The following is a 26,897-nucleotide window of genomic DNA, read 5'->3' as shown; positions in this document are numbered from 1 at the left end:
TTATTTTCTAAAAAAGGGTATAAATCCCCACAGCTGGGCCCTACTATTCATCTTCCAAGTACCTGATTCTTTTCAGCAAATTTAAGAATTTTCCCATCATTGCTGTTGCTTTTATTGAAAAGAAGATAAAAAGAATAACAATTTTATGACCAAATCTTACTGATTTCTTTCTGTGGGTTGGGTTTTACTTATATTATTATCATTTAATTCCCAAAGACCTATATTATTATTATGGTTGTTGTTAGTAGCCTATTTTATAGATGAGAAAACCTAGGCTTAAAATATTGGAAAAACCTATTGCACGTTAGAGATCTAGTAAGAAGCAAATGAAAATGCAAATATGAATCAGGCGATCCAAAGTTTTCTTTCCCTTTTCATTTTCCAGATTAGGTTTACAGGGCTCCCTACTTTGTGGTCTCAACCATTCCCATTCTTATCTTTTATTACCATGTGTTCGTGTGTGTGTGTGTGATGAGACAGAGATCGAGAGACAGAGAGAACACAGGATTTCAAATGAAATATCTTTAGGACTCCATTTTCCTTACCTTTAAAATGGATAGCAGCTACCTCAGAGGTTTATTGTGAGGACCAAATGAGATAATGTAATGAAAGCACTTAGTATACCTAAAATAAAACATTATCATTATTGCTATACGAGTTTCCCTCCTTTGCATAATGGATGTATTCTGGAGAAGGTGATTATGAAAATGTATAGGCTTAACTTCTATTATCAAATCACAGAGCAATTACATTATAAAATAACAGAAAAAGATTCCTAACTGATAGAGATGAACACTTGACGGAAGGCAGGGGTTTGGGTGGAGGCTGAGTCTGTGGGGGCTTTACTGGGAGCAGTCTGTGGGTTGGCAGCATTTTTAGATCCTCTTATCTCCCTCTCCTCAGGCTTCTTGTTCTGGCAATTCCTGAATCTACTCCAGCAGTTTCCAGAGATAATTCCCTTTTTTTCCCCTTTTGACTGGTTTTGAGGTGTAAAGGAATGTTTATGCAACAGCAGTACTTCACCTGAAAGCCTGCACATCATATATAATAGTCAGAAAATTCCTTTGATGCAGGATTCCCCATTAGGTAATTTAATCAGAACTCTATTTACTCTCTGTGTCTGGCTACAAGTTGCAGTTATATGTATTGGTAATAATACTTGCATTACATGGAAATTATTATTGGTAATAATACATTCATTACATGGAAAGGCTTCTGGACCAGGAAATATGTCTTCTACTTTCTTGGAAACCCTACACTTACTAGTGAGGTCTATAAATAAAATGAAACCTTAAATAGTACTGACTTCACCTTCCACTCATAACTAAACTAAACCTGACTCTGGGACTGAAGAGCTATTTTCTCCCTTTGGTCTCATCAGATACAAGTGTGTCATGTTACTAACTGAGGCCGAGCTACATGCTCCCACCATGCTCTTCAGGTCAACAACCTGCTGCATCTTAGGGTTTGCCTTTTCTTGCACTACCAGAACTTTTATTTAAATTAGTGCTGTATTTTTTTTTCTCCTAGGACATCATTTTATTCATGGAAAATATTCAGAATGAATGGAATTTTTAAAATAAACCATCTGCTGCCCAGACCTTGGGAAAAGCAGCAATGTTTGAAAATACTAGATTCAACTAATCAGGGGCACAAAATCTTTATTAAATGTATTCATTTTCTTATCTTTAGATTAGATTTAGATGAGGTAGGAAACCCAGATCCAAAGTCAGCATGCCAACATAAGAAGTGAGAGAAGTCAGTATAGTCTACACCCTTATGAGCTAGTTTGGGCACATCAGCTCAGAAATACTCTTCATAACTTTGAAAAGGAGAACTTGTTCCAGATTATGTTGCACATGCTTGAAGCCTGGGAAGCAACCAGGCAGCCTCTCATCTTCAAACAAGATGCATTTAAATCATATTTACAATTTGGCCATAAACAGACTATAGGATCTACTCAAAACTCCCTTAATTTTACTGTTATGTCTATTCCTATTTTTGTCCTCTATTCCCCACCTTATTATATTTTTCTCCTTCCTAAAGATAAGAAAATTAATTCATTCATTTACTCATATAATAAATATCAAGTAACTTAGAGAACGATGGATAGATGATAGATGATTGATAGCTAAAAACACAGACAATAAATAGCTATGTAAAACAAATTGGAGTCATGGCCTCACAAAATGGCTAAAAAAAGGAGATTCCAGATGGAGGATGCTTTAAACTAATTACTGAAAAATACTTGAGATTTCAAAGTATAGAGAGTAAGAAGAAGTCATTTCAAACATAATAAACAGCATGAACAGAAAGGTTATCATGCATTGGGGGACGGGGAGCGAAATCCCTTGGTTTGTGAAAGGGAGTAGTGAGAATAAAAAATTGATAAGAGAAATCTGGGCTTGATAGATCACAGGAGAACATGAGTATCAACCAAAGAATAGCATTCTGTCAATAATCTATGTCTGAAGAAAGTATTATCAACAACTCCCTCCCATAATTTCAGGAGAAGAGTAGTATAATCCATCACAACCTCTGATTCTTTAGGCTCCACAGGGAAGATGCTGCGTTAGTGGTGGAGAGTAAGTCCTCATATCTATCTAATAAAGATCTCTACTCCAGCTGAGATTATCATGACTCATTGAAATTAATCATGTCATGTGATTTAAACAAGAATTTCACCAGCTCCTAATCACATCAGCATTTAGTCCTTCATTCTCAATAATAAATACTAGAGTTGCCTACACACTGACAGTGAGGCTGGCTGATAGGAAAGAGGTAGCCTAAACACATGTGAGACGGCTGTAAAAAGTTTGACAAAAGCTGTCATTTGATTTCGACTAGAACCAACAAGCTCACTAATGGTCAGTTTGGTTCTCCCTATGATCCCTATGATCCCGAAGGTCATTTCAGTGTATGTGGAAGTCTGATATCTTCTTACATATCCTTTAAGGTTCTCTGCTCAATGTTCAGGATTCTCTCATTCTAGTCATCAAAGAACCACTCCTTTCCTAGCACTTCCTTTCCTGCTCCCTCTTTATTGTTCTCTATTGCACCTATCAACTTCTGATACGCTTTTGGTTTCATGTGTGCATTTGTTTATTTTCTGCCCCTTCTCTCCAAACAGGTAGCTCTTCAGAGACAAGGATTATTTGTATGTGTTTACTTTGTACACTTTTGTATCCCAGCACCTAAGATAGATACTTGTTGAAAGACTGATTTTGGAAATGAAGGCAAAATACAGAGAAGGAAACTGTGGGGGAAAAAACTTTCTACAAAACTCTCTCCCAAAACTCATTGAAAAGTACCATCAAGTAATTACTTCATGAACTAATTTCCTGTAGACTTCAAAGCACTTTTAAAAATGTACCTATTTTTTTCTTATTGTTACTGAAATAACAACCCTATTCTCACAATTTTCCATAGATGAAAATAATGGCAGAGGGGTGTTTTGGAGCACAGCAGACGAGTCCAGGTTTTCTGACATCCAGGGCATCTTCTATGCACTATTTCATACCAGTTTGTATCTCACCATCAATGAACTCAGTGCTGAATTGTGTAGGGTAGTAGAATTTGAACCAGTGAAAAAAATCATTACCTTAATGCCCTTTCTGCTAGCATGCGACCTTCTCACAGAAACAAATAAATAGGCAAATAATCAAAAAAAACAAAACAAGAAATATAGAAACATAGAAAGAAAAAGAAGAACATAAAAGAAAGGTAAATACCTCAAAGGCCTGAACATGTTTGTTCATAGTTTATTTTTAAACCCAGATTATTCTTTTTCCTTGTTATTGTGTTGCATCTTACTTGCCAAAAGGAGTCAGATTTAGTGTACTCTGAAAGTGATAGGTCAGCCATAGCTCATCAAACTTGAGATCATTATGACTTCTGTCTCTTCAGATCCTCTTTTAACCTTAAAATTTCTTTTGGATTAAAAAATTGAAACTATGAAAATACTAAAAGAAAACACTAGTGAATTAGAAACTTGGCATCAGAAAGGACTTTTTCTTACTGAATATGTATGTAGAAGTCATATAGAAAAGGCTGGTAAATCTAATTATACAAAAATCAAAACTGCTATATGGCAAAAAATTCATAGGCAAAATAATAAAAAAAGACAAAATGGGAAACATTTTTGCAGCTGATGTAGACAAAGTGTCACTTTAACATATAAATAGCAGGAAATCAATAATGAAAGACCCCCAATCCTATAGAAAGAAAAGGCAGAAGAGATGAACAGATATCTTATAGAAAAATAAACGCTAAAACCTATCAAAAGATACTTAGCATCACCTAGAATAAGAAAAATTGAACTTAAAACTACATCAAGATGACATCTTTTACTGATAGAGTTGACAAAAATCCAAAAAATCTAACAAAAATACTATTTCACTTGGGCTGGGAGTAAAATGGTACTTTCATATGTTACTAATGAGACTGTTACAAGATTCAATCCTTGTTGAAATCCTTTTCTAAAATTTAAAAAGCTTGTATCCCTTTAACCGATAGTTTTACTTCTGTAAATTTATCCTGAAGATAAACCTGCAAATCTGTGAATGATTTATGGACAAGGTTCTTCACTAGAGTATTGTTTGAAGTGACAAAAAGTTGTTTATTAATATGGACTGGTAGAATAAACTATGATATATTTACAAAATGGAATAGTGTACAACTGATAAAAAGATGAATGCACTGATATGAAAAGATCTCCAAGATATAAAGGAGAACGTGAGATTGAGAGATGCGCTGAAAATGTATTGAACAATGAAAGACTGAGAACAGTGTATAAAGTGGATGAACTTCAGTGTGAGAAGGTGATAAGGAAAATGTAATATTTGTTTCTCTGCATAAAAATACCACAGTTTCCGAAAACAATTAGTTAATACAAATGCATACCACTTGTATTAAGTGAGAAAGAGGTGGGTGGGGAGAAAGAGATAAAACTTTTTGATGTAAATTTGATTTTTTGGAACCCTGGAATTTTATTGCCTATTTAACTAAACAAATATATTTAAAAACAAATTCAGGAAAAATTTCATATAAAAATGAAATGAAAGTGACAAAGCAATGATGAGATGGTTCCTGAGCCTCATAAATTTCCTTCAAATTTTAGCCACTGGTGTAGTCAACATTTGGGCAAACGCTATGGCATCTTTAGAGCACAAAATGCTTCAGTGTTCTTCCTTCTATAGCTTTGTAGCTTTCTTATGATGTTATTAAAAAGCTATTCTTTTCTAAGTCCAATGGAGCTACCAGTAAAATTCATTAAAATGTTGCAGCTGTGAACTAATTGGGATGAATCCTCTTGAAAAGGTAAGGGTGATTCCCATATGTTCTCCTTCCATATGTTGCATGGATAAGACCTAGCTGTCCATTCATTGTTATCTAAGAAGAAAATGCATTGAGGAGTTTAAATGTATGTGGTTATTAAAAATAATAATTCTAGTATCTTTCTTAATTAGATAATATTTATCAAGATTCTAAAGTGCTCAGGTGATAGATTCTGTGTGCACAAGATTATTAACATGAGGCAAAATAGAAAATTAGGGTGATGATGTATATTAAGTATTTAGAAGTCCCTAAAGAAGAACTCTATATAAATAGCACATCATAATTAATAATAATATAGCAGCATCCTAAGTTCTATAAAATAAGCCACCCATTCATTCACTGGTCAAAAACTGTAGTGCAATAAGTCCAATTGGACTATTGGTCCAATAAGTTATTTCTGCAAAGGTATTTATGAATGTTATAGTCAGAATGCTGTCTGGAATGACTTAGAAGTCACACAAAAAAAGCAGGTGCAAAAGCTTCTAAATTTGATTCCATTTCCTTTGTCCCGTTGCTTTTTTACTAAACAGTGAACTACTATTGAGTAAAACAGTGAGTTACCAACTCTGTGCAAGAATTTCTTCCTCTGGGTTCATTATTTACTTTAGGCAATGGTTTTAAAATAAGAAAGTAAGTAGGTTGAGAGTGTTCATTCATTCATTCATTCATTCATTCATTTATATTAGCTAAACACTCAATATGTTTTGCATTTTTTCCCAACACTCGAGATACAGAGAAACAAGACATAATCTCTATCCTCAAATATGTTCTACTTCAGTCTGGGGAGAAAAAATGAAAGTAAATATCTAATTAATTATAACAGGATGATAAGCGGCTGTAACTGAGTTCAGTGTAAATAGCTGTGGGAGAACAGAGGCGTGGGACCCTGACTTCTAATAAGACTCCATTACAAGTTTAAAGGAGATGATGCCTTACCTAAAACTTGAAGAATGGAAGAAGTAGATCAGACAAAGATTAGAGAGAATGGAAAGGGATACCAGGTAGAGATAAGAGGAAAAAAAAAAAAAAAAAGCATTAGTACAAAGGTTCAATCCAGGATGGCAGGTAGTTCCAGGCAGAGATCAAGGTGCTGTTTGGGAATGACAGATGATGTTGTGGCCCACCCAGGTTGAGATGGAGGCACCACCACCCCATCATAAATGAGGTCATCAAGGAAATCAAGGAAGACTAAGAGAGAAAGAGTTGGCCAGGCAAAGCTCAGGAGAAGAATATTCCCAGCAGAGAACTGCATTTCTTGTACCTATAAGCCTTATTTCAAGGAATGGTTAAGGAGCCGGGGGCACTGATTCCTGGTTGTCAGAGAAAAGCAGAACTATTCCAAATACTATTCCCCTGACTATTATCTAATCTCTTTTGTTGTCTCTGGAACCATAGCTCTTTCCCATCAATGAATTCATTCAGTCCCTGTAATCAACTCTGATTAGTGTTGTTTAACATCAATCTTTTCTACTTTTTTTCAAAGAAAGATACCAATCAGCTGCTGCACACCCCTGCTTGTTAAAAGCAGCACCTCTCCTGCTGACTTACCGTTCTCTTAATCAAAAGGGCAGGAGGAAGCAGTTGGGATTCACTTTTCTTTTTTTTTCTTTCAAAGTACACAAATGTCAACTTCCTCAAGGATGTTTGGCATAGCTGAGTTCAGTCATGGAACGTACAAAGTCAGCTTGATCAAAAGGTTGCAGGCTGCCCACTGCTAAAATGGAGGGAGAAAAGGAAACCACAGGCTTCCCTGAAGTGTGAATGAGTGCACAGGCCACTGCCACATGTGTATTTACACTGAAGACATGCTGAGCTGACAAGGGAGTTTAGGAAACGTGAACTCTCGCCACTGTACTTCTCTATCTTCACCTTTGAGCCTCAGGAGCAGGGCTTTCTCTTATTTTTTCCTACCGTACCAGCCAACTGGTTGCCACATAGATTTATAGCAAGTCTGAGTCATGCCCATTTTTGAGTATTTAAAAAATTATTTCACTACCAGTCCCCCACTATTTAGCTGAAGAGTACAATTATCCTTTTCCCCAGGGACTCAAAAGTGTTAGTACTCAGAACAGGCACAGGATCATTCATTCCCTTTTTTACTGCTCTAAGAAACCAGTATCCACTATGTGGATGTCAATATGAGAAACTCTTGTAAATAATCCCCCTGAAAGACACTTTTAATAGTCGGATGCAGAAAATAAAATTTCTGAAGAGTTATTTTAAATTGTGACTCACATTGGTTTTAGAAATAGGGAATAGTCTGTAAATAATACTTATGGACACATCTCAACCTGAACATATATTCCATCATGCACAAAAATCATCATATGTGGTTATAGTCTACAAACAAAGTTGTGGAAGATATTTGATATTTGTAGCAATATACAGGTGGCATGGTTAAAAATAACATTTTGTGCAACTTTGCATTGTGCAAATGAAAACTGAGGTGAGGAAAGGTACATATTAATATAAGGTCACACTGAGTTCTGGCCAGACCTTGGACTCAAGAATACAAAGTCTAAAGGACACAGCTGTGCACAGACAAGGAGAGAGATGAGGTATTATTAACAACAAGAATTATGATACACATCTAGAAAAGGCTTTTGTTTCATTTGAAATGTCTCTGAATTCCTGGAAAGAGAACAGGCAGAAATGTGTCTATAGGAAGATTTGTATATGGAATAAAGTAGTACATAATATCCTCTCTTTATGTATTCTAAAAAAAATTTATTTGAGCAGTATTTCCCAAACTTCCCTAATCATAATGACAAACTTCCCTAATCATAATGATCTATGAGATTTCTTGTTTCAGATTCAAATGCCAAGGCCCTTCCATGGAAGTTTCTCTTCTCTAGGTCTGGGGTAGACTCAGGAATGTGCATATTTCACAGGTGACCCTGACAATTCTTAGGATCAAGGATATTCAGTAAACACTGTCCTAGAGAAATTTGGCCACACTGGCTTAAACAGTCTTCATTCCTAAGGAATCATCCACTTTCAAAGTTTCTATTGTTTCTCTTAAGCAGGTGCAGACCTCACAGCAAACCATGAACTCATATATTCCTTTAAAATAACTATATGCATTTGCTGAATTTTAAATAATTTAGCAATAGTAAAAAATCAAAAGGGACATTAACTAGCTCATTCCCACAGAAGCACCAGCCTGTAACTCCCAAGTGTCCATCTTTATTTTTTTAAACATATGCTCAGTCAATATCTTTAAACTGCAGGGAAAGTTTTGTTTTTTATTTTTTTTTCATTGTCTTTTAGTCTGGTTGATCAGATTACTAATTTCTACTCCATTGAAGATAATCTTCAGAAAAATAATCTGCTTTTCTACCATCCCAAGGATATTAATATTAATAATAATAATGATAAGGCAAACCAAACAAAAGTAATCAGAAAAAGAAACCTCCATATTTGAGACTAGTCCTTCTTCTTAGAGAAATATCTCTCTTATACCCTTTTGAAAGGTAGAAATAAGCCCACTCAAATCATCAAATCTTTTGGATAAATTAGTCACTTTTGTTACAAATTCAGTCTGAGACAAAACTCTTCTGCTCTTCCTTTTTTCTTTATAGAAAATTACTATGATGAACTCACTTCTGGGTGTCCTTCAGTTAGACTTCTAGTAAATGGATACCAAACAAATTAACCAAGAAACTTCTTGTTACTTCTTTTATAATAATGCCATAATCCAGAAAAAATATTGAATTTTGTGGGCAAGAATTGCCCATGCCCTCATATAAGCATAAGAGGGAGGAGCAATGACTACAAAGAATATCTGTCAATTGTAGTTATAGTAAGAATTGCACAATTAATTTCCACTATCAAATTAAACTGGTAAATGGGTCCAGATTAAATATACAAGTCTGCTCTGCTTGCTTTGCTCTGTTATACACAAAGTAATCTTAAATTCAGTTTACAATCACCAGTGTGTTTTCACTTTGGGGCAAAAATAATCTTTTTCTTCATAAGGAATATTGTACTGTGAGACAATGAAAATCAATGATGTATATAGTTACAGGGGAATGACTGCTGCTAAAATAAGCACCTACTTTAGTAGACTATTTTTCCTAGAAACTTGAAGCACAATAATTTTTCCTACTGGGAGAGAATATGTCTCTTGAGTGGGGCACAGTCTAAGTGACAGTAAGTGGTGTAGCCTGCAGCAGGAAATACATTCTGCAGGGCAGCATCCATGAGAGTTGGGCAGCATCAGCCCAGTATAACAGACATTTGGAAAGAGCAAAGCTATGTGGACCTTTGAGGCACAATTGAAAGATTATAGATTATGGTTAAGTGAGCATACTTTTGAGAGTCTGCTTCCATTGGCCACAAGAACATTGGCACTCAACACTTGATAGGTCTCTTTAATTATGTCAGAGACCAGAGCTATTCTCCCAGGTTAGATGGAAGCGACAACTAACAAGCTGCCCCCAACCTCCATCAGGACTCACATGGCAAAGTCCCAGCAAACACAGCAGCAGCAAGAGCATGGTTTTGACCTGTAGTTCCTGCCTATTGAAGAGCTGAGCCCTGTCTGCTCCCACTGACAGGCAGATAAATACAGGGGTCTGTCAACAAGTATATATTTATGTATATCTACAGCTCCCTCATGAAGACCTACAGAGATTGCACAACATCTTCCAGTTGTATAACCCATACACCCCCTAATAGGGTGAGACCCATTACTCATGAATTGGTGAAAAGAGGCATCAATATGCAGGTCTTAACCCCAGTTTGTAGGCAGAATCCTGTCATTCCATTGTAGGCCGATAGGTCTCCTACTCACACAGTCCTTTCTTTATTTTCCAAATACTCTTCCTATAAATGGTGCTACTCTGCACTGTGCAAGCAGTTTTGACAGGCAAAGCTGTCAATTTCTCATTCGCTATCCCACGGGCAAAATTAGGCCTGGTATATACCTGGGATCGACTGACTGGGGAGGCAGGAGACTTTCTTATTTAGGAGGCATTTTCCATGTTAGAAACTCATTTAAGTTGGAATGGAAAAAAATCGTAGAAATTTGTCCAAGTTCAAAATCCATGAAATCAGGAGAGCTCACAACTGTGTACTGTCATTTACTATGGGCAAACATTTTGCAGAGCCCCGAAGATAAGAAGAGTAAGGTATGATCCTATCTAAAAGGAGCTTTGAGTAGGCACATAGTAAAAGGCACATACTCAAATAACCATATAATAAAATGGGTTACTTGGCTTAAGAGGAACAAAGCAAAGTATATATGCAATTCTTGGTCAACAGGAGGTTGAATATAGAGGTGATATATTGGCCAAATTGTTTTCCTTTAAAAAAGTCAGAACTGTCCAAAGAAGGGTCAGCTGATGCATGTAGATAATGATGGATGAACTAGGCACAAAGCAAAAGCAAGTTATTATAAGCACTATTTCTTACAATCAAGACCCAGAATACACTTGGGATGTCTGTCTGGAACTATTCACAGGGAAAGACAGAGCTTGGAATGGTCTTGTAATCTCTGTTGGAATATAACCTTTCCTAAGTTTTCTTTTTGTTGCTGACCTGGATGAATTAAAGAAAGTCAGGAGAAAATGTAGGGGAAGAGACTATTGTTATTTTAGATACTGACAGTAGCGTTAAGAAACTCGAATGAATACTACTTCAGAATCCTTCTGCACGGATCAATACTCTGATATGTGAGCTTTCTCACAGAGTCTTGCATATCAGGAGCTCAAGAATGGAAATCTAGAGGAGTCTGTGTGTCCCCTGAGTTTGTGCTTTAAGCTGTCAAACATTGATAGTTGTTCACAAACATGTAATAAAGTCCTCACTGAGTGGAGGCTTGAGTAAACCTGAGAGCCTTCCCCCAAGCTCACCCTGCTCTGTAGGAATAATGGACTAAAATCACATCAAAAACCAAATGGGGTCAGGCATCTAGGAAGGATTTTCCAGTTAAAGTTACAGTTAGGTAGGATGTGGGTTGGTGGGGAAAAGACATGGAAAGTGCTATTAATATTCATTGAAATGTCTCCTTTTATCTCCTCAGTCATGACTGAATTTGAGTTTTTCTCACTTTACATCTGAATTATTGCTACTACTTCTCAGTCAACATCTCTGACGAGTCTCAATCCTCTCAATCTACCCTGAAAACTATAGTCGGGTTAACTCCTAAAACACTCCTTTCATTATTTTTGTTTGCCTCTGTAAAATATTTCATTTATTCAGCAAACCACTGCTGCATTCTAACTGTATGACAGCCATTGATCTCATCACCCCAAAATAATAAATTCTGAACTCCACCTGACTTTCCAAGTTCATATCCTAATATTCTACAAAGAGGACTTCATTTCTAATTTCACTACTTTGTCTGCACACCAACTTCATTCCCACTGGTTGAAATTTTTCTCCATCTTACCTACTTGTTTCCCCAAATCTCTCCACTGGATGCCATCTTTGCTTCTCTGCAAAGATCTTTTTTTCTTTCATCTTTCAATACCCCAGTTTTTAGATCTACAGCTACAGTTCTCTTTCTACTATCAAGCCTTCTATATACCATTGCAGGCCACGATGACAGGGATTCTTGGAGTGCCATTTTTTATTGCTCCTTTGGTACAGAATAATAGACTAATAATTTCCATCTAATTAGTTTAAGGATCTAGTTACTCTTCTTAGTACTAAGACTATAAAAACTGTACTATCCTTGTGAGCAGGTATTGTGTCTTTGATAATCAGTAACATTGTTAACTATTGTAACAATTACTAATTAAGTTCAGCACCATACTGTTTTATAAATTTAATATGTACCTCTTTTTAAGATTTTTTTCTCACTTTTTCAATGAATCCACAAAACAAAACAAATAGAAAAAACCCCAAAGAAGAACAACAACAAAATGAAAAGGAAAAAAGAAGAGTGACACAATCAATACATATCAACATGCAATTGTCAAGGGTCTTTTACTGGCTGCAATGGTGCATTTTGCTGTTAGCTCCTCTTTTACATGTGATATTTGCCATTAGACTCACTACCACCTGGATGCCAGCTCTGTCCAGTTAAAACTGATATTAATTTAGCTTTAGATGTTATTGGCACCAGCCTGTCATTTGAGCAGGTATAAGGCACCAAGACCAAGTTTAGGATACAAGATCTGTGATATTCATCAAGAAGCTAATATAAGACTATTGTGGGAGGCAAAACAAATGGCACAATGTATAGTCTGCCACAGCAGTTCAATGCTGTTTCTTACAGATAGGATTCAATTATCAGTTTTTATTCACTTATTATTAATATATTCTCTCAAAATATAATAAATGATGAAGGAGGTATTCATAACATGATATAAAGATCTGGATCCAGGTCAGAGTCAAGGGCATTATATTAGAATGCAAATGGATAATGAATCACCTGTAAGAATAAAATTCAAATTCCAAATGGGAAGAACACAGGTTCTAGAATGGGGTTCATGGTTACTGGAAGGAAAAGATGAAGCAGAGGGTAGGCCTACTATATTGATTGGGTATTGGTATTTAGGGTTCGTACCAGGCAAGAAGGCAAAAATAATGAAGACTGAGAATAATAACTAAGAATAGTGAATGTGGTGGCCTAGATGGACAGTGAGGTCAGCATTTAGCACCTCAGGCAGATAGAACTAAGACTTAAGTTGAGAGGCTAGAAATGAAGGACATTCATTCATTCCCTCATTTTCTGTACATTTATTTATTGAGCTGGAAACAGAAGGGTGAACTTCTCAATGGACCTGAACTGGATCATGTTGTAACAGAATTTTCAGCTTAGAGGTAAAATAGGCATGAAGGACTTAAGCATTTTCATGAGAGTAGACAAAGTGAGTAGCTAACAGGAGTGAGGCTCAGCAATGAAGTAATCTTGTAACAAACACTTGAAACCTGTGTTGAGACTGAACTCGGTACCAAGCCTACCTCATCAGAAGCATGGATTTCTTTTAAGTTCTCTAGTTAGGCTAATACTGAGATTAACATGAACTAAAGCTGAAGCTCTCCATTGGACCAGGTGGGTGGGTTGTGTGCCTGTGTGTTTGTTTGGGTATGTGGGCTTTTTTCTAACAGGTACAAATCATGATTATCTGCCATAGGATTAGCGATGAGGAGGAGGAGAAAGAGGATAATGGTGACGATGATAAAGTCCGTTAATGTTGATGGAATGCTTACTGTATGCCAGGTATTGGTTTAAATAATTTATGTTTATTAGATCATTCACTCCTCACAGTAATTTTTTGATGAAAATAAATTTCTGATTAGCATCTTGCTCCTTCTCCTCTTCCTCCTTTACAGACAAAGAAACAGAGGCACTGAGAATTAGTTTTCCTGAAGTTAAGCAGCTGGAAAGAACCCAGGCACTCTGCAGTCCCAATCGAACTGCTGTGCTTAAACTCCGGAGAGCAACAAGAGAGTTGCACTCCTCATCTAAAAGCTCATCTATGTCCACATACTACATATGGTTTACATTCCAATGGGTAGAAATGATTTGAGGATATTCTTACCAGAGAAGTAGCCCTTCTCAGAAACATGAAAATGGCATATTAAGTTGTTTAGACATATAATGAAGGTTTCAGGGTAACAGATGAGAGATTTGGCTCTTATAGATTTTAATTTTTAATTATACTAATTAAGCAATAAAAAGTATCATGATGAAGCACTGGAACAATAGACAGGCTAATATGGAAATCAAAACATTAGCCTCAGTTCACTAACTGTGACTTTGTCTCTCTGCCTTCACTTCTCTACAGGATAGGGTAAGGATTAATAAAATGACTATAAAATACAATCACCTTATGAAGAATTCTATATTTCATTATTATTGTGATATTCTGAACCATGATAATTCTGCTGGGACTTCTCATTAAAACAGTACACAGATAAGAATCCAAAGCCCAGGAAAAAGCAAGTAAAACATCAGTGGTCTAATCCCTGAAAATGGTTGAACTGAAGTGTCAAATTTTCTAGTACCTGCTTTAGACAAAATTGATTGTTCACATTGAGGGATGAACATGAAATTTTCATTAAAATCCAAGGAGAAACACATTTAACTTTGACTCTTTCCTTATTGGTCTCCTGGAGTCAAGTCCAAAGCATCATCTAGTAAATACTATTTGACAATATGAAATTCTATATAAATGTATTTTCCTTAGAGTATAAACTTTCAACTAAATTACATGGGTTCCTGTTTTCAGTCTGAGTGTATCTCAAGATAGAATGCCCCTGTTAGATATCTAGGAAATCACTTTAATGGGGCACTACATTACCTGTATTTTACTGAACACCAAGACTACAGTTTCTGTTATTTTCACAAGTGAGCATGTGTCAAGGCAAAGAGGGGAAAGGAATGGGGCAAGTGCTTACAGGCTGTAACCTGCTGCACAAGTAAATATAAGTCCTTCATTTTCTACCTTTAGAATGCTGGAAGATCCTGATCTTAAATTGTTTTAAAGCAGAAAAACAGGAACACCTGTACAGTGAACTTGTTTGGGGAGGGGAAGGGTGTTTTGACTCCTTTTATCATTTGACCTTCAATGAATAATATAACTGCCATTACCCCTTAAGCCTGTAAAAGGTGACAGATACCTGTCATATTTTAGGACAGCTTATCACCTCAGCCCCTGGAGTGATGGAGTATTTATAGACACAAAGATAGAAACATAAAGCATATATGTATAGGCAGGAGTCCCCTGGAGGTGGCGATTAGGACCAGGCAGTAATTTTAGCTTGAAGTTCCTATGACTTAAATAGCCACTTGAGCTCTGCTCTTGCAGTTTACGATGTCAATAGAACCCCTAAATGAAATTACAGCCTTCTGATACGCAGCAGGATATCCTTTCTTTGCCATGCAATGTACACGGCCAGGAGAAATTGCTCTGTATATGGGGTTTCACTAAAGCAGAATTTATCATAAGGCTGCTCTGCTAAAATATCATTATGCTGTTATTCACTGGATAACACATCTAATGACTCGGGGTGCACTTGATAGCCATGTTTCAGTGAACACAGACGCACGCCCTGATGTGAACTGGGCACTCCAGTGCTTCAAAGTGCTATCGATTTCAATTCTACCATAATTTACACCTGGCTTGTTTTGCCAATAGCTTGAACCCATGCTAACACTGGAACATACACATACAAGCATTAGAGAAATCAGAAATGAACTGCATAGCAAAAAAATGCATGCAGCAAACTTTCCAAGATTCTGCCTTTATAATAATCTCCCTTGATGCTAATTAAATATTCTGCATTACTTTCTCTGTTACACTTGGGCATTTCCGTCGTTAGCATTGCCCTATGGTTAGTGCTGATAGTAATAAAAGCCTTTTATATTTGTGCAAACTCTTCTGGGGCAGAATCTGGGGCCAGTTATTTTGGTTCCCCCCACCATCTACCACAGTGACTGGTACATAATAAATAGTTGTGCGTAATGATATTCTCTGAAGTTCCTTCTTTCTCTCTCTGTTCCATAAATGTGGTGTCCTCCAAGGATCTGCTCCCTTTTACCTTCTTTCAATATATTTTTCTTGAGAAATGTTTATTCCCTAATTCTAACTACTACCATGCTTCAGAAGCCAAATTTATATGTCTTTTTACTTTTTTGTTTTTAGTATACCTGACTAAATCTAACTACTACTAGTTATCAGTCTAGATGCCCCCTTAAGTAATTAGATTTAGTTTGGAATACCAAAATTAAACTCATTCCCGAATTGAACACATTAAAAAGCAAATTTATCATCTTCTTCCAATCTGTAAGACCTAGTCCTCTCATCACTTTTCTAGCTTACTTGTATAAGGCAGAAGCCTGGGAGCAATCCAAAATTCCTTCTTCTCTTGATGCCCAGTCCAAAGCATATTAAATTGGGTCCATTCTGCCTCTTATCTCTTGAACATGTCTCCTCCTCTCTATCTATTCCCATAGTCATTGTCCTAGTTCAGGGCTTCATTGTTTCCTGTCTGAACAATTTAAGTGGCCTCCTAACTCATTTTCCTGCCTCTATTCTCCCATTCCTATAATCTATCCTCCACTCTGCTGCCAGGGTGATCTTCTGTAACACGAAAAATCATTAACCTTCTCTACTTAAAACCTTTCAATGGCTCCCCAAATGCTACAAGATGAAGTTAAAACATCTTTGCATGGCAATCAAGGCACAACATGATTGTTCCCTGCCTACATATACAGCCTCATTTCTCCCCACTCCCCTACTAAACATCAGTGATACTGTTCCTCAACTCTGCCACGCTATTTCCAATTTTAAGTGTCTTTGCCCCTGCTGGTCCTCTTACTGAATTCTCTTCCTCCCTCTGACCATTGGGGAAAATCCTTCAAGGCCCAGCATGGATTTATTGTCTCTTCTGTGAATTTTCCCCTGACTCTTCATTCCAAAGTACATTCTGCTGAATGCTCACTCTTGTGTGCTTCTAAGTCTCCTTGAACATCCTTCAGTTATGCTATTTAGCCTACAGCATTATCTTAACCAGTGTGTCTATCTGTCCTTCCTGTAGTGAGGAACTTAAGACCATGCCTTATTTAATCACTGTGTTGTCAAGGACAAAACCAGCTTCTTCGCTATATAGCACATAAGGACCTATGTGATTAGGCCACACTGCCTCCATTACCTTACCCCTTCCCGTTCTGTTTGCCCACTCTGATCCTGCTATGAAGACTTGCCAGATGCATTCTTTTTTTCATGTGTTGTACACCATTTTATTTTTAAATGTACTTATGTGAGTCTTAAAATTTATTTTAAAATTTAAATAAAATTTAATTGATACACAAAAAGATTAAAAGTATACATATTAATGGTGATGTTTTGATAAACATATAAAGTATGTTATGTTTCAGTCAGATTAAACCTAGCTATCTCCTCAGACATTTATCATTTCTTTATGATGAAAACATTCAAAATCCCTTCTTTCAACTTTTAAAAATATACAGTCCATTATCATCATCTATAGTCACATTCCTGTACAATAGCACTTCAGACGAACCTCTCCCCATCCTTCCTACTCCTCTTCTCTCCCTGGCCTCTGGTAACCACTACTCTACAACCAACTTCTATGAGATTAGACACAATCTTGTACAAGGCTGTTGCTCTTCATGGGTCTACGAACAAAATGTGTTTATTTGCGTAGATATCCCCAAAACATGGCTTCTTCAGCCTCACTGAAGCCTTTTCTCAAATGTCCCCTCAATGAAGTTTTCCCTTTCCATACATTTAAATTTGCAAACTTGCATCTCTTGCTCTGGCTCTCATTCTTTCTTTCCTCCTTTACTTTCCCGCCTAGCAATGATCACTATCTAACATGATTTTTCTCTCCTAGAAAGCAAGTACTGTGAGAACAGAGATTTTCATTTGTGTTATTTACTAGAGAATCTCCAGCCCCTGGCATAGTACCTGGTACATAATTTGAATTTCTCAATAAATATTTGTTACTAAGTAAATCAATGATTAGCTTCTAGGATAATAACTGACACAGAGTAAGGGTTCAAAAATGTTTCATAAATGAATGATTGACTGAATGTTAAATCCATGTTTAAAGAATGTAATGAAGAAACAGTCTTTGTACTCTGATCCTAATAACAAACTGGAAAGTCAGTCAAATGGTACTATTATCCTTCTTAGAAAAATGAAGTATGCTCCTTAATTTAGGAGCCTAAATAATGCCTACACGGGTAGTTTAAAGTTTGCACCTTTTTTTCCAATTCAATATTGAAAGATAGAGGCAATTTTTGGCATTCTGATCATGATGTAGCTCTAACTTTTATTATGCTATATTGGTTCCTCTTGACTAGGAAGGCAATTAGCAGGAGGTACAAGGTGCTAATACTTTTTATTACAATTTATGTCTTTCCATATTTTCTGTTTTTCATAAAAGAGACTCTTTTCTTTCATTTTCAAAAGTGGATTAGGCACACATACAATTTGTCCCTCAGAGTGATTTGTACATGACTACCCAAGAGGACATCATACTACAAATTCTGCCAGAATGAACTGGAAGGTGAGTGTGGCTTTAATAGCTTGAGGATGAACAGGTTGTTTGGTGCCAAGTTTGTGCTAATAAAAATGTCCTCTATGTGTTAACATCCAGAGGAGAACAAATTCAACAAGAAAACATTCCACTTTTTGGCATGTCTGCAGAGAGTTAACTTTTCATTGTTGAAGGGTTAATTATCCATTATGTGAATCACTTCTTTCTCCCTTTGGCTGCTTACATCTAGGTATTCGGTTTACTAGAGTGTGAATAGGAAAAATAAAAAGAGATAAAAATGAACACTTCATTTATGTATATCAGAAGCTCCAGAAAATAATTTGGTTTAGAAGACAGAATCAGATGTAGTTTGGAGAACCGCAAGTTGATTGATCACTGATATAGTTGAGGTTAAAGCCCAGTTTACACAATATTTTGATTTCTTTTAATTATTGTTTATTAGGGTCAGTTTGTACTCTATGCAGTTGTTTTCTGGATGTGATTTATATCTGCAGGGTATCATTTAGAGTGCTACAATAGGGACTTAGCAAATGGCCCTTTAGGGGCTGGCTCAAGTTGATGTCTCTCTCCTCTGACGATGTCTTAGTTTGCTGCAGCTTAATGATTGAAGCAACACCAAGTGATTCCACAAATTTCTCTACTCATCGATCAGAAACAATTGAACTTGACTATTTTCAGCTATTATTTACCTCAACCAGGGCATTTAATTAGTGCTTGTTAAGACAGAGCAAATGATTTGGCTGCCTGTCCTCTTGCCCCTGTTCTTTGTTGTGCTGTCTGTCTACCCCTCCTCTCCCCTGTCTACTTCATGGGGCATTCATAGCCAATATTCATGCATTTGTGCATTTGACATCAGTCAGCTCCTCAGATGTCGAGTTTGAGGAAAAGGAAGAACCACTGACTGACTGTAAGCAAACAGTCTTGAGCTGGAGAGGCCTCTATTAATGTGATACATTACAGGTCAGACTGGTATTTTCAGACTGCACAAGCTAATAACCACACTAGGTGTTGGGTCACCTTCACAAGTCCTGGAAAATGAATGAAACCACTGTAATTTGAGACTCTAGTGTCCCATCAGAAATTATCCGTTCTTTGTGGGGGTTAGAGAAAGTACTTCAGCAAAAGGCTGGCGATGCTGTTCAGGTAGCTGGAAGATCTAACATAGAAGGTTAAGAGGCTCAGATATGGAATAATTTATTGATTTGTTTTCTGGACACATTTGTCCCATTATGATAAGCAAGATATGTTCATTGTCAGTGCACTGTCATGTAGATATTCATTCATTCATTTATTCATTCATTCATCACCTATTCATTGATCCTCCACTAAGACTGAGGCAATTTGTTGGAAGTCAGAAAAATAAACAAACATAAAATACAATACCTGACCTCTAACCACTTTCAATTTCATATGTACAAAATTTCAATTCAAGGTAGTGTATGTCAAGTGACATACACTGATTTAAAAAATGCTATTAAGGTCAATTCACTCTTAGTTTGGGTAATCATTGAAAGCTTCAGAGAAAAAAGTGTGACTTCATAGGATACGATTTGACTGGGTATCTTGAAAAGGTATTTGGAAAATTAGAATCACTGTTGCTCATATATAAATGCAGTATCAAGGTATTTAATACACAGCTAAGTAACTTGAGAAACCAGAATAAACTGGGTCATCTGTATATGTATTAATTCTTACAAAAAGTAAAATCATTAAATATACTCTCAATTTTAAGATAATTATGAGGAATTTGCCTTTGATTTAATTTTAAACTACTTTATACACATAGCAATTCCTATTTTGAAATTGGGCATAATAGAATTTAATTTTATAAACTGATATATATTTAATGGAGAACAATAGCCAAAGATATCAGAAAACTATCAAAGTTATCACCAAATCTTGCCTTTTGAAGATACCTTTCATAAATATCTGTGCAAACTTTTCTGTGTTCTCAGTGGATGAAATATTCATTTTGCTTATAGTCAGTTTATAAAACATTTTATTGAGTGAACAGGCAAGTATTTGGTCATATTTTTAATATTTGAATATAGTTAAGTGATTTTGCAAATATATATATATATTTATATTTGCAGATGTGAACCAATACACATATCCAAACAAGGAATCAACTCTTTTTAAAGTTTTTTAATTATGTCCTTCTTAGGAAATCATATAAATACCAAAATGCATCTCTGTATAAATGAGAAAAAAATAATTTCTTAATGGGGCAATCACAATTCTGTTATTTACTAATTTCATTTGTGTATAATTGTGACTGCCTAATTTAAATGAATATAACATATAGGAAGTGTTTACATCTAAAATGTGTGTGCAAGAAAACATATATTTTAAAATATGCATATTCATTAATGTAATAAAATTAAAATTTCCAGATGAGCACTGAATTATTAAAAGGACACTATGAAATCTTGTAATATAGGTATTAAAAAAATCAGGTAATACTAATACAATCATCTAAGTTCAAAGAAATATATTGTTTTATTCTTCTTTCAGAGGTATATTAATCAAACTCCAATTTCTCATATTTTAGCTACAGAATTCTTCCATAGCCATGTGAAATTCCAGACCTTAGCAACCACAAGGAAAATATCTTACAGCTTAGATTTTTAAAATGTCACCTGTTGGGATATACTCTTAGATATTTGTCTTTACCTAAAGTCACTTATGAAATTTTAAATACAATTTTAGTTTCAGAATAAAGTGTTTTCCAAGTGTTAAGAGATCCACATTCCCTTCCACATAGTCCAAATGGACTCTGAGTTCTTACCTGACACTAAAAGACACTTCCCTGAGACTGTGTAGTCTGAGAGTTAACCAACTGAGGCACAGTCTCCTGTGTAGCTCTTGGTGGTAATGGCCTAAGAACTAGTTACAGTTTTTATTCCATGTTTAAACAATCTTATTACCATTTTCCCCTTCATCTTCTTTCTTAAGAAAACAAGAGAACTGCTGGATGTGGTGGTGCATGCCTGTAACCCCAGTGACTCAGGAGGCTGAGGCAGGAGGATCTCAAGTTTGAGGCCAGCCTCAGCAAATTAGTGAGTCCCTAAGCAACTTAGCAAAACCCTGTCTCAAAATAAAAAATAAAAAGGGCTGGGGACGTGACTTGATGGGTAAGCACCCTTGGGTTCAATCCCCGGTACCAAAAAGAAAAAAAAAAAAGAGAGAGAGAGAGCTCATGGGAAATACCCAAGAAACATCATATATATGAACAGTATAGGCATAACTAACATGGGCTAACTGAAACAGGCAAAATTTATTATTATATTAAGTTCATAAGCTTTAAGCATGTTGGCTGTAATAAAATTGAGATTGCTTCCTATCACAATGATGGATGAGGAATTTGATGAGTCTCAGAAACTATAGGAATTGTGATAGGAAGGTTACTGTTTCTTCTAAGCATCCTGACAAACCCTGATGAGGTTGTAGCAGTGGTTAGTTTCTATAGGGACTTGGGATAAGCATGCACGAAGTGTTTGGTTAAGAATCTGAATTGACCAGAGTAGCAAACAAAATTCCAAAGCTAAGTACCAATGTTATATGTTGGATCATTGTGCCAGCTTGGACAAGAGTGCACACAATGGACCCATTCAATACACATCTGGTTAGATGTAAAATCAACTATTGCTAAAGCATTTTTAACTCTAGGAGGAATCTACTGGCAATGTGTTAATAGCAAAGACAACTAAAACAATAAAATAGCATCTCTTTCCAAATATTTAAGAACATCGAGTAACTGCCCCTTAGGCTGGGTTGTGGTTCTGGGAAGTTTTAGCCTATGAGAACCATATTGGGGACATCAAAGACTCCTTCCCTCTCCAAAGAGCAATTCACTTCAGATGCTGCCACACAGTCGAATGCTTTTATGGCCACCATGTTTTCTTGGGTTTTTTTTTTTTTTTTTTTTCATTTTTTTTTCCACTCAATAGTTCAGGACTTGCCAGAGTCTTGAAATTAGAAAGAAGATGAGAAAGCACAGTGAGATCAAATACCTGTAGAAGAACAACTAAGTAGGGATCACATGGCAAAGGATGAAAATACATTCCACCTGAAATTTCACTTCTAAGTACAGTACAAGTTAATAAGAAGGGCATGACAGGCTCTCCTTGGCTCAGAAAGCTGGGCTGGTGGCTGATCTGATAGTCTCATATCAGACAGGATGCAACGTCCCCACTCCCATTTCATTCCTTCAACAACTTCCCAGAGCCTACTCAACCAAAGTCTTTTATATTGAGGACAATACTATATTTGGGTTTGATTCCAGGAGGACAGTCATCTAGTTTTCCTATGTCAGGATGATGAATTTCCCTGGAACCAAATAAGGATTGTCATTGCATTCTTCTGCTCCATACCATGAATGCAGCAGAATAAAGAAAAGGATGTGACAAATAAAAGTGGGGAGCAGTTCTAAGCAAAGTGATCTTTAGAAGAACAGTATTAGCAATATTCTTTTGCTAAACATCCACTATAGAATTTCTTTCCAGCTTAGCTGGGTATGTAAGTATTGTGAGTATAACATAAATGCTCAGAACAAAGATGCATGAAGAGTTGGTAGAGGGAAACTCAAATGAACAATTCCACTTTCATTTCCCCCACCTACCACCCTGGATACTACCTCCCTGTTCCCACTCACCTACCTTCCTCCCCCATAGGGATGTTAGCTAGGTATGTCAAGGCCAAAAGCCATCTGTGGCAGCACAAAACCATGCCTGCAGGCTCCTCCTAAGCACGGACTCAAGGCTCTGCCATTGTCCATAGAGTGCTCTCAGCTGTGCACGCTAAAAATCTCCATCACTCTGCTTGATTGGTAGCTTTTTTAAAAAAAAAAAAATGTATTTTTTGTTGTTGTTTGTTAAAACACCCTTTATTCCCTGCCTTTCTCAGAGACACCAAGAATAGAATCCTTGACACATCAAATTCTGGAACCTCACCACTCACCAGGACTGTGGTTCCTGATCCAAGGAGTGACGACTGAGAATCAGCACAGTCTCTTGAGAGCGTCCAGGCCTGGCTGTTAGCTCCCTGCTCTGATTAGTGTGTGGAGTTCACAGTGTTCCAGAGTGCTGAAGCACAGAAATTAGGGAGGGGAGGTGGAAGGAAAATCACTGGAGCCTCTTACGATCTAAGTTCCACTAACTGAGAGGAAATGTCTTATAAATAAACAACAGCAAGAGAAACAAAAAAAACCCACCCCGTCCTGCCAGAGGAATGTACATTATTGTCTCCTGACGGAAAACTTTACACCATACCAGAATGCGGCCATGTCTCCTGAAACTACCTCCCTTAAAACAGAAAGAAAAAGAGGATCAAGAAGGAAGGGAGAAGAAAAAGAAAAAAAAAAGAAAAAGCCTTTCTCATCCTCTTCAATTCTGTTGGGAAGTTCATGTGAGTTCCCAGTAGACAAACTAAACTAAGCAGTTTCAGCAGTGTTACTGTTCCAGGGTTTCATGCGGAGGCTGCTTATTAGCAAAATTTCATTTCTGCCCAGATCATTGCTGTACCATCCGGACATTTTCAGAAGGGAAGTTCAGGGAAGGGGGGAAGGGTGCAACTGTGAAGGAGAGGAAGAAGAGAGGACAAAGGAAAACTCCTGATGAACCGGAATGCCCTAGCCACGGCCATGATCAAGCAAGCCCCCGCCCGCCACCCGTCCACTGCGTGTTGAGGACTTGGTGATGCGGTGTGTTTAATCTACTTACTCTTTCTGCTCGGGAGGCTGAGGTTCCTACATTTCCAGCTCATGCTGGACTGTACCGTAAGCAACAAGTGAAATGAGTTCAGTGATCTCATTCTAGTCCTTCGACTCCTGTCCACATCACTAAGCGACTGCACAGCTTGGCACAGGCCAGGATGAGTCAGCAGTCTCTGGTCATGAGAGGCCAGGCCTGGAATAGCAGGGGGGTTTAGGTCAGGAGCAAAATGAAGCAGAAAGGCAGTCTAGATGGCAGGGCTCAACTCTGCAGTCCACAGGGATACTGCAGGTCAAAATGAAAGAGCTTCATCAGCACTGGGGGGAAGATTGTAGGACTGCAGAAAAAGGGGTAGCAAGGAGAAACATGCTTGCAAAACAGAGTAACACAGTCAGTAAAAGAGGATACTGGTAGAGTCTCGGAGGAGAAAAGATGCTCCTTACCATTTCTGGAATACCTTTTTTCCCATGTGTTCCCAAACTTCAGGTAAGAAATGGTTATCTATGTACTCTTCTGGCACTTTGATATTACTTTCCCAATTTGGTAAGTAGCAAAACAAATAAAAAGCAAAGCACTGCAGTTAGATAGCAAAAGTCTCATCCTTCATAAATAATATAATTATGAGTAAGAGCCTGATTTCTCTAAGGGGTACATTTGGGTCAACAGTAACCTTGAATAATCTGCATAAGATGGTTGAAAAGGAGCACTCTCTAAGTAAAACTCAAGAGTAGAGAAGAGCTGGGAGAAAAGAGACAGACAAGTTGAACGATAAAACACAGAGGAACTTAGAATTTGTGTTCACTTCTATTTCATTCACTTCTATTCACTTCTATTCCCCACCTATTCAGTGGGGTGTCAGTACAGTCATCCATCAGAAGTGATATTTCCCACCAATAGGATTTTTAAATCCTCCCTGTAATGTGTAAAGCAATATAGCAAGGAGAGAGTAAAAATGAAGCTCTGAGGGAAGAAAAAAACAGGTTCAATGTAAAAAAATAAATCAGTGCCAAACTTTTTGTTTCAGAGGAGGCAATTGCCCTGTAAGTCAAATTACACAATCTCTTGGTATTTCATTCAGCCTTAGAGGTATCATATCTAGATAAGGATGCCAGAGGGGAGACTGAGAATTAGTGCAAACAGTGGTGGTGACACTGAAACAAGGAAGAAAACAATACCAAGTCAAATGGTATGGAGGACAGTGGCCTGGAAGGCAGAATGGGATCAACAGATTTGGAAAGACCAGCACAAGAATTCTTCAAGGTTATTTGAAGAGGGATAATGAAAATTCATGATGTATTTCTAATTGTTATCTTTTGGATGCATAAATATATATGTTTAAGAAAACCTATATTCCATTCATCCTACAGTATTGAAACGTCTCAACACATCTTTATTAAATGTTTAATGAACTTCCCAGTCTCACTTGCCTTATCTTTGAAATGGAAGTAATGTTCTCATCATCACTGAATTATTATAAAGACTGACTCAATGTTTATCCATCTCTGTCAGAGCAGTATCTGTCTCATGGTGAATATGTCATGAGTTGCTATTATTGTTATTGTTTGATTACTATATCATCTTTATAAGTTCCCAGTAAAAGAATCCATTTCATTTTTGTTTCATTGGATTGAGTGGAACCAGTTCAAAGACTAGTAACATCAGTCAAACAACACGGCTTACAACACTGCTTTAAAAAGCCTATCTTTGTGTGGTATGTTAAACACCATAATTGAACATAGAGGATGGTGATAATCTACCATGTGAAAACCTTTATTTGGGGTATCTATGTTGTCAAAGCAACTTGGAGCCTAACAGTGTCCAGTAACTAGAGGCCTAAAAAAGAAAAGAGGAATTTTTAGAAGCTTCTCCAAAAGCAACAGGATAAAAGTACTATTGGCCTTGACCGCATGATGAGGGTTTTTTACCAAAGGGGAAAACTTAGTTCAGTTGATCATCCCAGCCTAATTGATTAATTGTGGGTCTGACCATCTGGCTGATGAATGCTGACACCCAGCAGTGATTACTGTGTAACACGAGTCCGGATGTGTTCTCCCTGATGCCTCCCACAATAATGGCAACTCTGAACTTAAGGTTAGTTTATTCAGGCCTCTTGGCTCAATCTCTTCATGGAACAGTGGTTGTGGCAGGGAATATTTTACTAGACCTGGTCAAGCATTATCTTCTCTTGTTTCAGTTACCCCTCCTTTCCCACTCCACTCCTACCCACTCCTGAGCACTCTCTTATACATAATCACTTTTCATGCAAAGTGTTCCATCTGTAGTTTTCATCATATTCTCTGATTCTCTCATTTCTGGTTGCCCTATTCTGAAAAATATTTGACTGGTTTGAAAGACCTGTACTGCTATTTCTTAAGGAATCCTATTGAGACATTTTTATTGTAACTTCTTTGGTACTGGTTTACTTCAAACTACTCTGTGCTTCCAAATAAAGAAAAATTATTTCAACAAACTCATAAGCCTGAGAAAAAGTTCCCAAAATGTTCCAAGTTCTCCAGGAGGCTAGCAGAAGACAAGGGTTAAGAGAGGATAATTCTTACATCTTAAAGCTACTTCTGATTCACAGGAGTGTCTCATGGAAAGAACACCCCCTCACCCCCAAACACACACACACACACACATCCCCAAACACACACACACACACATACACTACTAAGACTGAAACAATTTCACAGCAGGAGAAAGAAAGTCTCAAGTAAATAACAGGGATCAATAGCAATGCCACCCACAAGCCAGTCTATACCTGGAGATAACTTCTATGCAGAAGAATTCTCCAAACAAATCAAACCTGAACAAATACTTATAAACCTTAGGGGATTGCCACCAAATTCTTTTCTTCCATGTTAT

The 26,897-nt window shown here is 37.0% G+C and overlaps 1 protein-coding gene across 15 annotated transcripts in view; it reads right to left on the bottom strand.

Moving 5' to 3' along the window:
• Zbtb20 (zinc finger and BTB domain containing 20) overlaps positions 1-26,897 on the bottom strand; it is a 793,136-nt gene that overhangs the window by 270,106 nt on the left and 496,133 nt on the right. Inside the window, exon 1 of one of the 15 annotated variants that reach the window (XM_047564565.1) lies at positions 24,042-24,154. The exons of 12 other annotated variants lie outside the window; for them this stretch is intronic. The gene's annotated coding sequence lies outside the window, so the exon portion shown is untranslated. Of the gene's footprint in view, positions 1-23,280; positions 23,406-24,041; positions 24,155-26,897 lie in introns of those variants that run through there. 2 more of the 15 variants (XM_047564562.1, XM_047564561.1) reach the window with 2 other exon arrangements.

Source organism: Sciurus carolinensis, chromosome 9, assembly GCF_902686445.1.
Source record: "Sciurus carolinensis chromosome 9, mSciCar1.2, whole genome shotgun sequence".
Lineage (NCBI taxonomy): Eukaryota > Metazoa > Chordata > Mammalia > Rodentia > Sciuridae > Sciurus > Sciurus carolinensis.
Note: the sequence above shows the minus strand (reverse complement) of the source record. Positions and strands in the feature narration are given on the sequence as shown.